Consider the following 10919-nt stretch of genomic DNA (forward strand, 5'->3'; position numbering starts at 1 on the left):
GATATCAATTGAATCAAAATCTTTGGGGATGGGATTTCAAAATATAATTTTTAGAATTCCCAGTTGATTTCAATAGGCAACCAGAATTGTTCACATGGTCCTAAAACTGATGAGTTTGTTCTGAATCATGACTCCCCTCTCTTGTCTACAATCAATGCGACTCCATTCTCTGGTCTTCCCTACATACTGGTTTGTCTCTTGCTCATTCATTTAGGATAACACAGGTGACCGACAGCTTTTCATGGCTGTGATCAAAATACCTGACAAGAATGACTTAGAGGAGGAAAAGTTTATTTGGGGCTCTCAGTTTCAGAGGTTCAGTGCATGGTTGGCTGACTCCATCACTCTGGGCCTGCAGTGAGGCAGAACACCGTGGTGGAAGGGCCTGGGGGAAGAAAGCTGCTCGATTCATAGCAGCTGGGAAACAGAGGGAAATTATAATCCAGACCGTGCTCCCAGGGATCTACTTCCTCCAGCCATGGCTCACCTGCCTACAGTTACCAGCCAGAGTCCATTCAAATGATTCATCCATCAAATGGACTGATCCACTTCTGAAGCTATAGCTCTCATAATCTGATCATCTCTGAACGTTCTTGCCTTGCCTTGCACATGAACTTTTCAGGAAACATTAAAGATCCAAACTGGAGGTAAGCCCATGTTATCTGGTCAGACACACAGCACATGCGGGAAGGGGCGGAACTCAACCAACTGTGGAAGGCGATGGTTTGTCCTTCTGTGAACCAGAGCCAGAAAGCCTTGAGAACTTCAAACTAAGCAACGATTTCATCCTTGACAGGGACATGGCACAGGAGAAAATGGAAATAGACTTGGAGTTGCCCCCCAATTCCCCGACTACAAATGGCAATGCCCTGAGAAGAGCCAACAGTGTCCCTTTGGTCAATGGATTTGGCCTTCTCTTCCTTGAATTTATGGAGGTTCTGCAGGTATCTCCCTTGTCCCTGGTGTCTGGGGGAGTGGGGGATGGTGTACCCGTCCCACCCTGAGGCTGCAACAATGTGGAGCACCACCTCTTTCTAATTTCAGCCCACCTCTTACCAACTCCTTTGAAGAAACAGCACCCTCTCCAATCCCTCCCTGCTTCCAGATCTCCTGTCCTATTTTTTTTCTCATTCTCTACTGCTTTGTCACCTCCAACCTCTGTCTCTTGCACACTCAAGATGAAAATGATTGTCAAGCAAATAAACTTGGACCTTTCTTACATCTAGTTTTTATTTGAGCAGCAATTTTAGGTACTATGAAAGTTCAGTCTCCTAAGTTACACATTTTCAATGGGTAATAATATTCCCACCAAGGAGGAGGAAAACTGGTTCTTGGGAGGGTGTGTGTGTGAAAAAAATTATTATTTTCATGTACCAAACACAGATATATATCTGTGGTGTGAAAATTTGGTGGAAGAGGAATGATTAGGGGAAGAAATGTCTAAAAAGGCGCCTTATAGGCCAGATAATGAAAGAGAGAGAGAGAAAAAAAAAAAACTGCATTCAATGACGGTTAACTATTTCTTGCACATATCTGAAGATCTGGCATTCTTATTTCTCAAATAGGCTTTCAAATGAGATTTTGGAAGTTAGGAAATAGTTTAGAGGCAGAGCATTTGCCTAGCATGTATGAGTCCCTGGGTTCTATCCTCAGCACTGGAAATAAAAGAGAGAGAGAGATAGATCTTGGATCTCACATCCCAGCGTCATAAGGTTTTCTAGAAACCATACGTCTGAAAGCACATTCACTTCATGTTATTAACTTTGGTCCTCATCCCCTAGCTCTGGTACTAGAGATTGAACCCAAGGGCACACTACCTCTGAGCTACATCCACAGCCCTTTTTATTCTATTTTATTTGATAAAGAGTCTAAGTTATTGAAACTGGCATTGAACTTGCAATCTTCCTGCCTCAGACTCCTGAGTTGCTGGATTATAGCCAATACCACCATGCCCAGCTTCTCCTCACCTTGCATGACATCTTACCAATTGATAGTTATAATACACACAGCATTTACTGTTAGAAAGGGACTCTAAGACCAAATCAACCCTCCTTGTTGAATATAAGATATCCACATATATCTTCAAAATTACATAGTGACAGAGCCAGTACTATCTCCTGGCTCCTAAACTAGTGTTTTGTCCACAACTAATCAATATCTAAGCTGATTAAAGAAATGCAACTTTCTGTGAATTTGAGGCAGGGGATAACATATTGTCACAAAATGAAGCTTAGATTGACCAAAAAAATAATACATTACCAGCTGGGTGCAGTGGTGTATACCTGTAATTCCAGAGGCTCCAGAGGCTGAGGCAGCAGGATTTTGAGTTCAAATCCAGCCTCAGCAACTTAGCAAGGCCCTAAGCAACTTAGCAAGACGCTATCTCTAATAAAAACATTTTTAAAAGGGCTGGGGATGTGGCTTGATGGTTAAACACTCCTGGGTTCAATCCCCAACAATGAAAAAAAAATTTAAAGGCTATCTAGAAAAAAATGAAGGCAGTGACTCTGCATGTTGTATGGAGAACAGTAACTTTATAAACTCAAGATTTTGCTCTAGGCTGGAGTTGTGGCTCAGAGATAGAGTGCTTGCCTGGCATGTGTGAGGCACTGGGTTTAATCCTCAGCACCACATAAAAATAAATTTAAAAAATAAAAGTATTGTGTCCATTTACAACTAAAAAATATTTTTTTTAAAAAAAGATTTTGCTCTAATCCTATTTCAGGACTAAAGGAATTGTTAATGGGACCCACCCTGCTATTAGAAGAGAGCAGTTAGGAGAGTATTGGGTTTTCCCAACTTTTTTGTAGGATGCTGAGGATCTAACTCAGGGCCTTGCACATGCTACACAAGTGCTTAACTACGGATCTACATCTCCAGAATGTTGGTTTTGTTGGAAGGCTTCATGAAAAGAAGCAGGTTGCAAATTATAATGAAGGATATATGCTTGAAAGAACATGTACATCCAGTGTACTGTATTGAACATTTCAGGACGGGCACGGTGGTACATGCCAGTAATTCCAGTGGCTTGGGAGGCTGAGGCAGGAGGGTCACAAGTTCAAAGCCAGCCTCAGCAAAAGGGAGGCACTAAACAACTCAGTGAGACCCTGTCTCTCAATAAAACTCAAAATAGGGCTGGGGCATGGCTCAGTGGCCGAGTGCCCCTGAGTTCAATCCCCTGTACTCCCCTCAAAAAATGATCCACATTATAACAACATGCTTAAGGGATGAAGAATGGATTTATTTTCCTATCTATTTTGCAGATGATTGAAACTGACCTCAAAGATGTTATGAAAGAATCTCAATGTAACAGTAACTTAGGAATAAATCCTAGGATTTTGAGATTTGACATATGAGAATACTCTCAACTTGCTTTCAAAGTTGACTCTCTCTACAGGCAAAAAAGTAAGAACTTGAGGGCTTGATTTTAAGGAGTCTTGAAAATAGCTCTGATTAAAACATCACCCCTTTCAAACAGCCCATATCAGATCAAGAAATCCTTATGTGGATGTTATGTTACTAGGAAATAACCACGAAGCCACCATTGATCATGAATATTGTGTTTATTCATTATCCAATTCCCAGCAGAGCTAGGTAAAGAAGGAATGAGTGTCTGGCTGGATAAGGCATGTTGTGGTCGGAGGGATAAATTGATATTAAGGAGGTCAGCAGGGAATGCTACCATGTTGGGCTTTTGCCACCTGAGATGGGGCTAGGAGCTAAAATAGGGCCTTAAAAGGGGAAAGGGAGATGCTGAAGAGAAACTAGAGCCAGTTTGCCCTGAAGCACACCTGTTAACTAGTTGAAGTTGACACTTTGACTTATTTTCTACCTCTATTCTCTCCTTTATTGAAGTCCTCTCAGTCAAATGACCACAGGCTGAAACTTCTGAAACTGTGAGCAATAATAATAAACCTTTCCTCTTTTTAAATCCATTCTCTTGGGTATTTTGTTATAGTAACACAAAGTTTACTACACACCAAAGAGATACACACACACAAACACACACACATACACACACACACACACTTTTTTTTTTTTTTAAGAGAACCCTGTCAGGGGTTTGGGGAAACACTAATTGTGCCTTTTCTGATTCAGCATCAAGGTGAAGACATATCTGCAGACAGAGGCCTTTCCCACACCCCTGAGTCATACCCATTTTCTTGTCTTGAGGCTGCTGGGAGGCCACACATCACCAACTCCTTGCCAGAAGTCATTCATGGTCCCCATACATCCGCTCACCCTCAAAAGATCTCTTAGGAATAACTCTGGATTTGGGTCTCCTGGGTCCCTGGTTCCACGTGTCTAAAGAATGAGTCCCTCAGACCTCCATGCGGAACTGCCTCACTTATTTTCAAACCCACCTTTCCACTGAGAGAATTCTCTCTTCCATTAGGACTAGGCGGGCCCTCAAGTGGGGCATACAGGATGAGTGTGAAGAACATACTGCCAGCAAGAACTTTGAGGGAGGAAAACCTCTTCATATGAATGCATGGAGAAATGAGGGCCATGCATTCCCCATCCTACCTCATTGTGAGATGTGTGATAAGTTGAACACAGGCTCTGCCCTGCGGAGATGACAGCTTAAGATGCCTGTTCTGGCTGGGGGCTTGCAGCTTCTGGGCATCGCGCACTGAAGGTCTTCAGCCTATTTCATGTCATCTGACTGCTTTCAAAACACTCCTGGTAGATGAGAGTGGAAAAAGACGTGTTGCCACCTGACCACTTGGATACGAGGCCCATGTCATGATGCATTGGCGCAAACTTGCCCTCCGCTCCTTGTGTTTTATCCTTGCTAACTTTCTTTTTTTTTTTTTTTTTTTTTTTTTTTTTTTTTTTTTTTTTTCCATAATCACATGGATTTTATTTGAGAAATTTTTAAAATCTGCATAAAAACACACTCAAGTCAGGGGCACTGTAAAATCAGTGCTTGCTGTGTTGCACAATTCACCACAATATTTTTTTTCAATATAGGAAAATACCATAACTGATAAGATAAATATTATGATAGCAAGTTTTTTTCTCCCTCCTCTCTTTTTCTGTGGGTAATTACCAATGTCTGTAATTGACAACAGTTGATCAAATCAAAATAGGAAAACTAATAATGAGCCAGATTCTCCCACCACATTCCACCCGTCGAAGTCAGTGAAAGCTCTGTGCACACAGGGAGACACATGGCGAGCTAATCTGGCCCAGTATTTACCCAGCACTTTCAATCTGAGAATCTTAAAATGTTGAGCAAATATTCACTTGTATAGGCCATCCTAGGAGATAAAACCATCATTTACACATCTAACTAAATTGTGCTTTAAAGTTTGAGCTAAAGACTTCATACCACCTAAAATATTACTATTTAAAAAGTGTACTTCCTTCTTTCCATACATGCATGTGTCAGAATTCACAAGATCTGAGCCTTCTGTTCTAAATTAAATTTGGGTACTCTTCATGGCTTTATTCAATTTAGCCTTTCAAATTCCATTGCCTTGACCTCAGATAAGAAAGATAATCACTCTTTCTCATTATGACCCAAATTAAATAACTCTACTCACCTAAAAACATATTCATGTGCCTTGCATAATTTATTCTTGATTTTAAATTTATTGGGTTTTTTTTTCAGATGAACTGTATACAAATGTGTTAATTGAATCTTGTTCTCAATTAACCACAAGTGGATTATCCAATTGATAGGTCATTCAGATATCCTGGCCCTCTTTTCTCCCCCTAAACTGCTAATTTGTGGACGGCTGTCCTTGTCACTCTGCAGCTGGCCCTTGTGTCATTAATAGCAAAGCAGGCTGGGGAGGGAAGAAGAGTGAGTGCTATTTGGCCTCAGTCACTTGGTTAATTAGAGAAAGAGATAATGCTGCCAATTTGCCCACTAGTTCGACAAAAAAAAAAAAAAATGTATTCAAGTTCTGGAATACACAAGGGGAATATCAAGATATAATTGTGGACAGTCTCTACCCTAGAGAAATAGAAAAGAAGAAAAGGAAAACATTTTCCCCAGTTACCATGGGTGGTAAGCAAATCTAATTCTGCACATGGACACTGGAAAGTCCTTTCCAGTTCCTCTTTTCACATTATTCTTTTTTTTTTTTTTTTTTTTTTTTTTTTTACCTCTTTTTTTTTTTATTGTTGGTCATTCAAAACATTACATAGTTCCTCATACATCATATTTCACAGTTTGATTCAAATGAGTTATGAACTCCCAATTTTATCCCGTATACAGATTGCTGTATCACATCAGTTACCCTTCCATTGATTGACATATTGCCTTTCTAGTGTCTGATGTATTCTGCTGTCTGTATTATTCTCTACTATCCCCCCTCCCCTCCCCTCCCCTCCCCTTTTCTCTCTCTACCCCTTCTACTGTAAATCACTTCTTCCATTTGAATTATCTTGTCTTACCCCTCCTTTCCTCTTATATGTCATTTTGTATAACCCTGAGGATCGCCTTCCATTTCCATGCGATTCCCCTTCTCGTTTCCTTTCCCTCCCACCTCTCAACCCTGTTAATGAAAATCTTCGTCTCAAGCTCTTCGTCCCTACCCTGTCCTTGTTTCCTCCCCTTATATCAGAGGAGTCATTTGGTATTTGTTTTTTAAAGATTGACTAGCTTCACTTAGCATAATCTGCTCTAATGCCATCCATTTCCCTCCAAATTCTATGATTTTATCATTTTTAAATGCAGAGTAATACTCCATTGTGTATAAATGCCACATTTTTTTAATCCATTCATCTATTGAAGGGCATCTAGGCTGATTCCACAATCTTGCTATCGTGAATTGTGCTGCTATGAACATCGATGTAGCAGTGTCCCTGTAGCATGCTCTTATTAGGTCTTTAGGGAATAGACCGAGAAGGGGAATAGCTGGATCAAATGGTGGTTCCATTCCCAGCTTTCCAAGAAATCTCCATACTGCTTTCCAAATTGGCTGCACCAATTTGCAGTCCCACCAGCAATGAACAAGAGTGCCCTTTTCCCCACATCCTCTCCAGCACTTATTGTTGTTTGACTTCCTAATGGCTGCCAATCTTACTGGAGTGAGATGGTATCTTAGGGTAGTTTTGATTTGCATTTCTCTGACTGCTAGCGATGGTGAGCATTTTTTCATGTACTTATTGATTGATTGTATGTCCTCTTCTGAGAAGTGTCTGTTCAGGTCCTTTGCCCATTTATTGATTGGGTTACTTGTTGTCTTATTATCTAATTTTTTGAGTTCTTTGTATATTCTGGTTATTAGGGCTCTATCTGAAGTGTGTGGAGTAAAGATTTGTTCCCAGGATGTAGGCTCCCTGTTTATCTCTCTTATTGTTTCTTTTGCTGAGAAAAAACTTTTTAGCTTGAGTAAGTCCCATTTGTTGATTCTAGTTGTTAACTCTTGCGCTATGGGTGTCCTATTGAGGAATTTGGAGCCTGCTCCCACAGTATGTAGATCATAACCAACTTTTTCTTCTATCAGATGCCGTGTCTCTGATTTAATATCAAGCTCCTTGATCCATTTTGAGTTAACTTTTGTGCAAGGCGAGAGATAGGGATTCAGATTCATTTTGATGCAAATGGATTTCCAGTTTTCCCAGCACCATTTGTTGAAGATGCTATCCTTCCTCCATTGCATGCTTTTAGCCCCTTTATCAAATATAAGATAGTTGTAGTTTTGTGGATTGGTTACTGTGTCCTCTATTCTATACCATTGGTCCACCCGCCTGTTTTGGTACCAGTACCATGCTGTTTTCGTTACTATTGCTCTGTAGTATAGTTTGAAGTCTGGTATCGCTATACCGCCTGATTCACACTTCCTGCTTAGTATTGTTTTTGCTATTCTGGGTCTTTTATTATTCCATATGAATTTCATGATTCTTTTATCTATTTCTACAAGAAATGCAGCTGGGATTTTGATTGGCATTGCATTGAACTTATAGAGAACTTTTGGTAATATCGCCATTTTGATGATGTTGGATCTGCCTATCCATGAGCAGGGTATATTTTTCCATCTTCTAAGGTCTTCTTCTATGTCTTTCTTTAGGGTTTTGTAATTTTCATTGTATAAATCTTTCACCTCTTTTGTTAGGTTGATTCCCAAGTATTTTATTTTTTGGGGGGATATTGTGAATGGAGTAGTTGTCCTCATTTCCGTTTCAGAGGATTTGTCGCTGATATACAGGAATGCCTTTGATTTATGCGTGTTGATTTTATATCCTGCCACTTTGCTGAATTCATTTATTAGCTCTAATAGCTTCTCTGTAGACCCTTTTGGGTCTGCTAGGTATAGAATCATATCATCTGCAAATAGTGATAATTTAAGTTCTTCTTTTCCAATTTTTATCCCTTTAATTTCTTTCGTCTGTCTAATTGCTCTTGCCAGTGTTTCGAGGACTATGTTGAACAGAAGTGGTGAGAGAGGGCATCCCTGTCTTGTACCAGATCTTAGAGGGAATGCCTTCAATTTTTCTCCATTCAGAATGATGCTGGCCTGTGGCTTATCATATATTGCTTTTACAATGTTGAGGTATGATCCTGTTATCCCTAATTTTTCTAGAGTTTTGAACATAAAGGGATGCTGTACTTTGTCGAATGCTTTTTCTGCGTCTATCGAGACTATCATATGGTTCTTATTTTTTAGTCTATTGATGTGGTGGATAACATTTATTGATTTCCGTATATTGAACCAGCCTTGCATCCCATGGATGAATCCTACTTGATCATGGTGTATAATTTTTTTGATATGTATTTGAATCCGGTTCGCCAGAATTTTATTGAGAATTTTTGCGTCAAGGTTCATTAGAGATATTGGTCTGTAGTTTTCTTTCTTTGAAGTGTCTTTGTCTGGTTTCGGAATCAGGGTGATGTTGGCCTCGTAGAATGAATTTGGAAGTTCTCCCTCTTTTTCTATTTCCTGAAATAGCTTGAAAAGTATTGGTGTTAGTTCCTCTTTAAAGGTTTTGTAAAACTCTGCTGTATACCCATCCGGTCCTGGGCTTTTCTTAGTTGGTAGTCTTTTGATGGTTTCTTCTATTTCTTCTATTGTTATTGGTCTGTTTAGGTTGTCTATATCCTCCTGGTTCAATCTGGGCAGATCGTAAGACTTAAGGAATTTATCTATGCCTTCACTATCTTCTATTTTATTGGAGTATAAGGCTTCAAAATAGTCTCTGATTATCTTCTGTATTTCTGAAGTGTCTGTTGTGATATTGCCTTTTTCATCCCGTATGCTAGTAATCTGGGTTCTCTCTCTTCTTCTCTTCGTTAGCATGGCTAAGGGTCTGTCAATTTTATTTATTTTTTCAAAGAACCAGCTTTTAGTTTTGTCAATTTTTTCAATTGTTTCTTTTGTTTCAATTTCATTAATTTCAGCTCTGATTTTGATTATTTCTTGCCTTCTACTTCTTTTGCTGTTGTTTTGCTCCTCTTTTTCTAGGATTTTGAGATGAAGTATGAGATCATTTATTTGTTGGTTTTTTCTTTTTTTGAGGAATGAACTCCAAGCAATGAATTTTCCTCTTAGGACTGCTTTCAATGTGTCCCATAGATTCCGATATGTTGTGTCCGTGTTTTCATTTAACTCTAGGAATTTTTTAATTTCCTCCTTGATGTCTTCAATAACCCATATGTCACTCAGCAACCTGTTGTTCATTCTCCAAGTGATGCTTGATTTTTCCTTTCTTCTTTTATCATTGATTTTCAGTTTCATTCCATTATGATCAGATAAGATGCATGGTATTATCTCTACCCCTTTATATTGTCTAAGAGTTGCCCTGTGACATAATATATGGTCTATTTTTGAGAAGGTTCCATGTGCTGCTGAAAAAAAAGTGTAACTACTTGATGTTGGGTGGTAAAGTCTATATATGTCAATTAAGTCTAGGTTATTAATTGTGTTGTTGAGTTCTATAGTTTCCTTGTTTAACTTTTGTTTGGAAGATCTGTCCAGTGGTGAGAGAGGTGTGTTGAAGTCTCCCATGATGATTGTATGGTGGTCTATCAGACTCTTGAACTTGAGAAGAGTTTGCTGGATGAACACCGCTGCACCATTATTTGGGGCATATATATTTATGATTGTTATGTCTTGTTGGTTTATGGTTCCCTTGAGCAGTATGAAGTGTCCTTCTTTATCCCTTTTGATTAGCTTTGGCTTGAAATCTATTTTATTAGATATGAGTATGGACACGCCTGCTTGTTTCCGCTGTCCATATGAGTGGTATGATTTTTCCCAACCTTTCACCTTCAGTCTATGGATATCTTTTTCTATCAGATGCGTCTCCTGTAGACAGCATATTGTTGGGTCTTGTTTTGTGATCCATTCTACTAGCCTGTGTCTCTTAATTGGTGAGTTTAAGCCATTGACATTTAGGGTTATTATTGAGATATGGTTTGTACTTCTATCCATATTTGTTTGTTAATGTTACTAAACCTGATTTGTTATCCTCTTTGACTACTTTCCCCCCTTTACTGTCCTACCTCCCATTGTTGGTTTTCAATGTTATTTTCCATTTCCTCTTCCTGCAATGTTTTGCCAAGGATTTTTTGAAGAGATGGTTTTCTAGCTGCGAATTCTTTTAACTTTTGTTTATCATGGAAGGTTTTAATTTCATCTTCTAACCTGAAGCTTAATTTTGCCGGATACACGATTCTTGGTTGGAACCCATTTTCTTTCAGTGTTTGAAATATGTTATTCCAGGATCTTCTAGCTTTCAGAGTCTGTGTTGAGAGATCAGCTGTTATCCTGATTGGTTTACCCCTAAATGTAATCTGCTTCCTTTCCCTTGTAGCTTTTAAAATTCTTTCCTTATTCTGTATGTTGGACATCTTCACTATAATGTGTCTAGGTGTGGATCTCTTATGGTTTTGTACATTCGGCGTCCTGTAGGCTTCTAGGATTTGGGATTCTGTCTCATTCTTCAAGTCTGGGAAGTTTTCT

Source organism: Urocitellus parryii, chromosome 12 (assembly GCF_045843805.1).
Source record: "Urocitellus parryii isolate mUroPar1 chromosome 12, mUroPar1.hap1, whole genome shotgun sequence".
Classification (NCBI taxonomy): domain Eukaryota; kingdom Metazoa; phylum Chordata; class Mammalia; order Rodentia; family Sciuridae; genus Urocitellus; species Urocitellus parryii.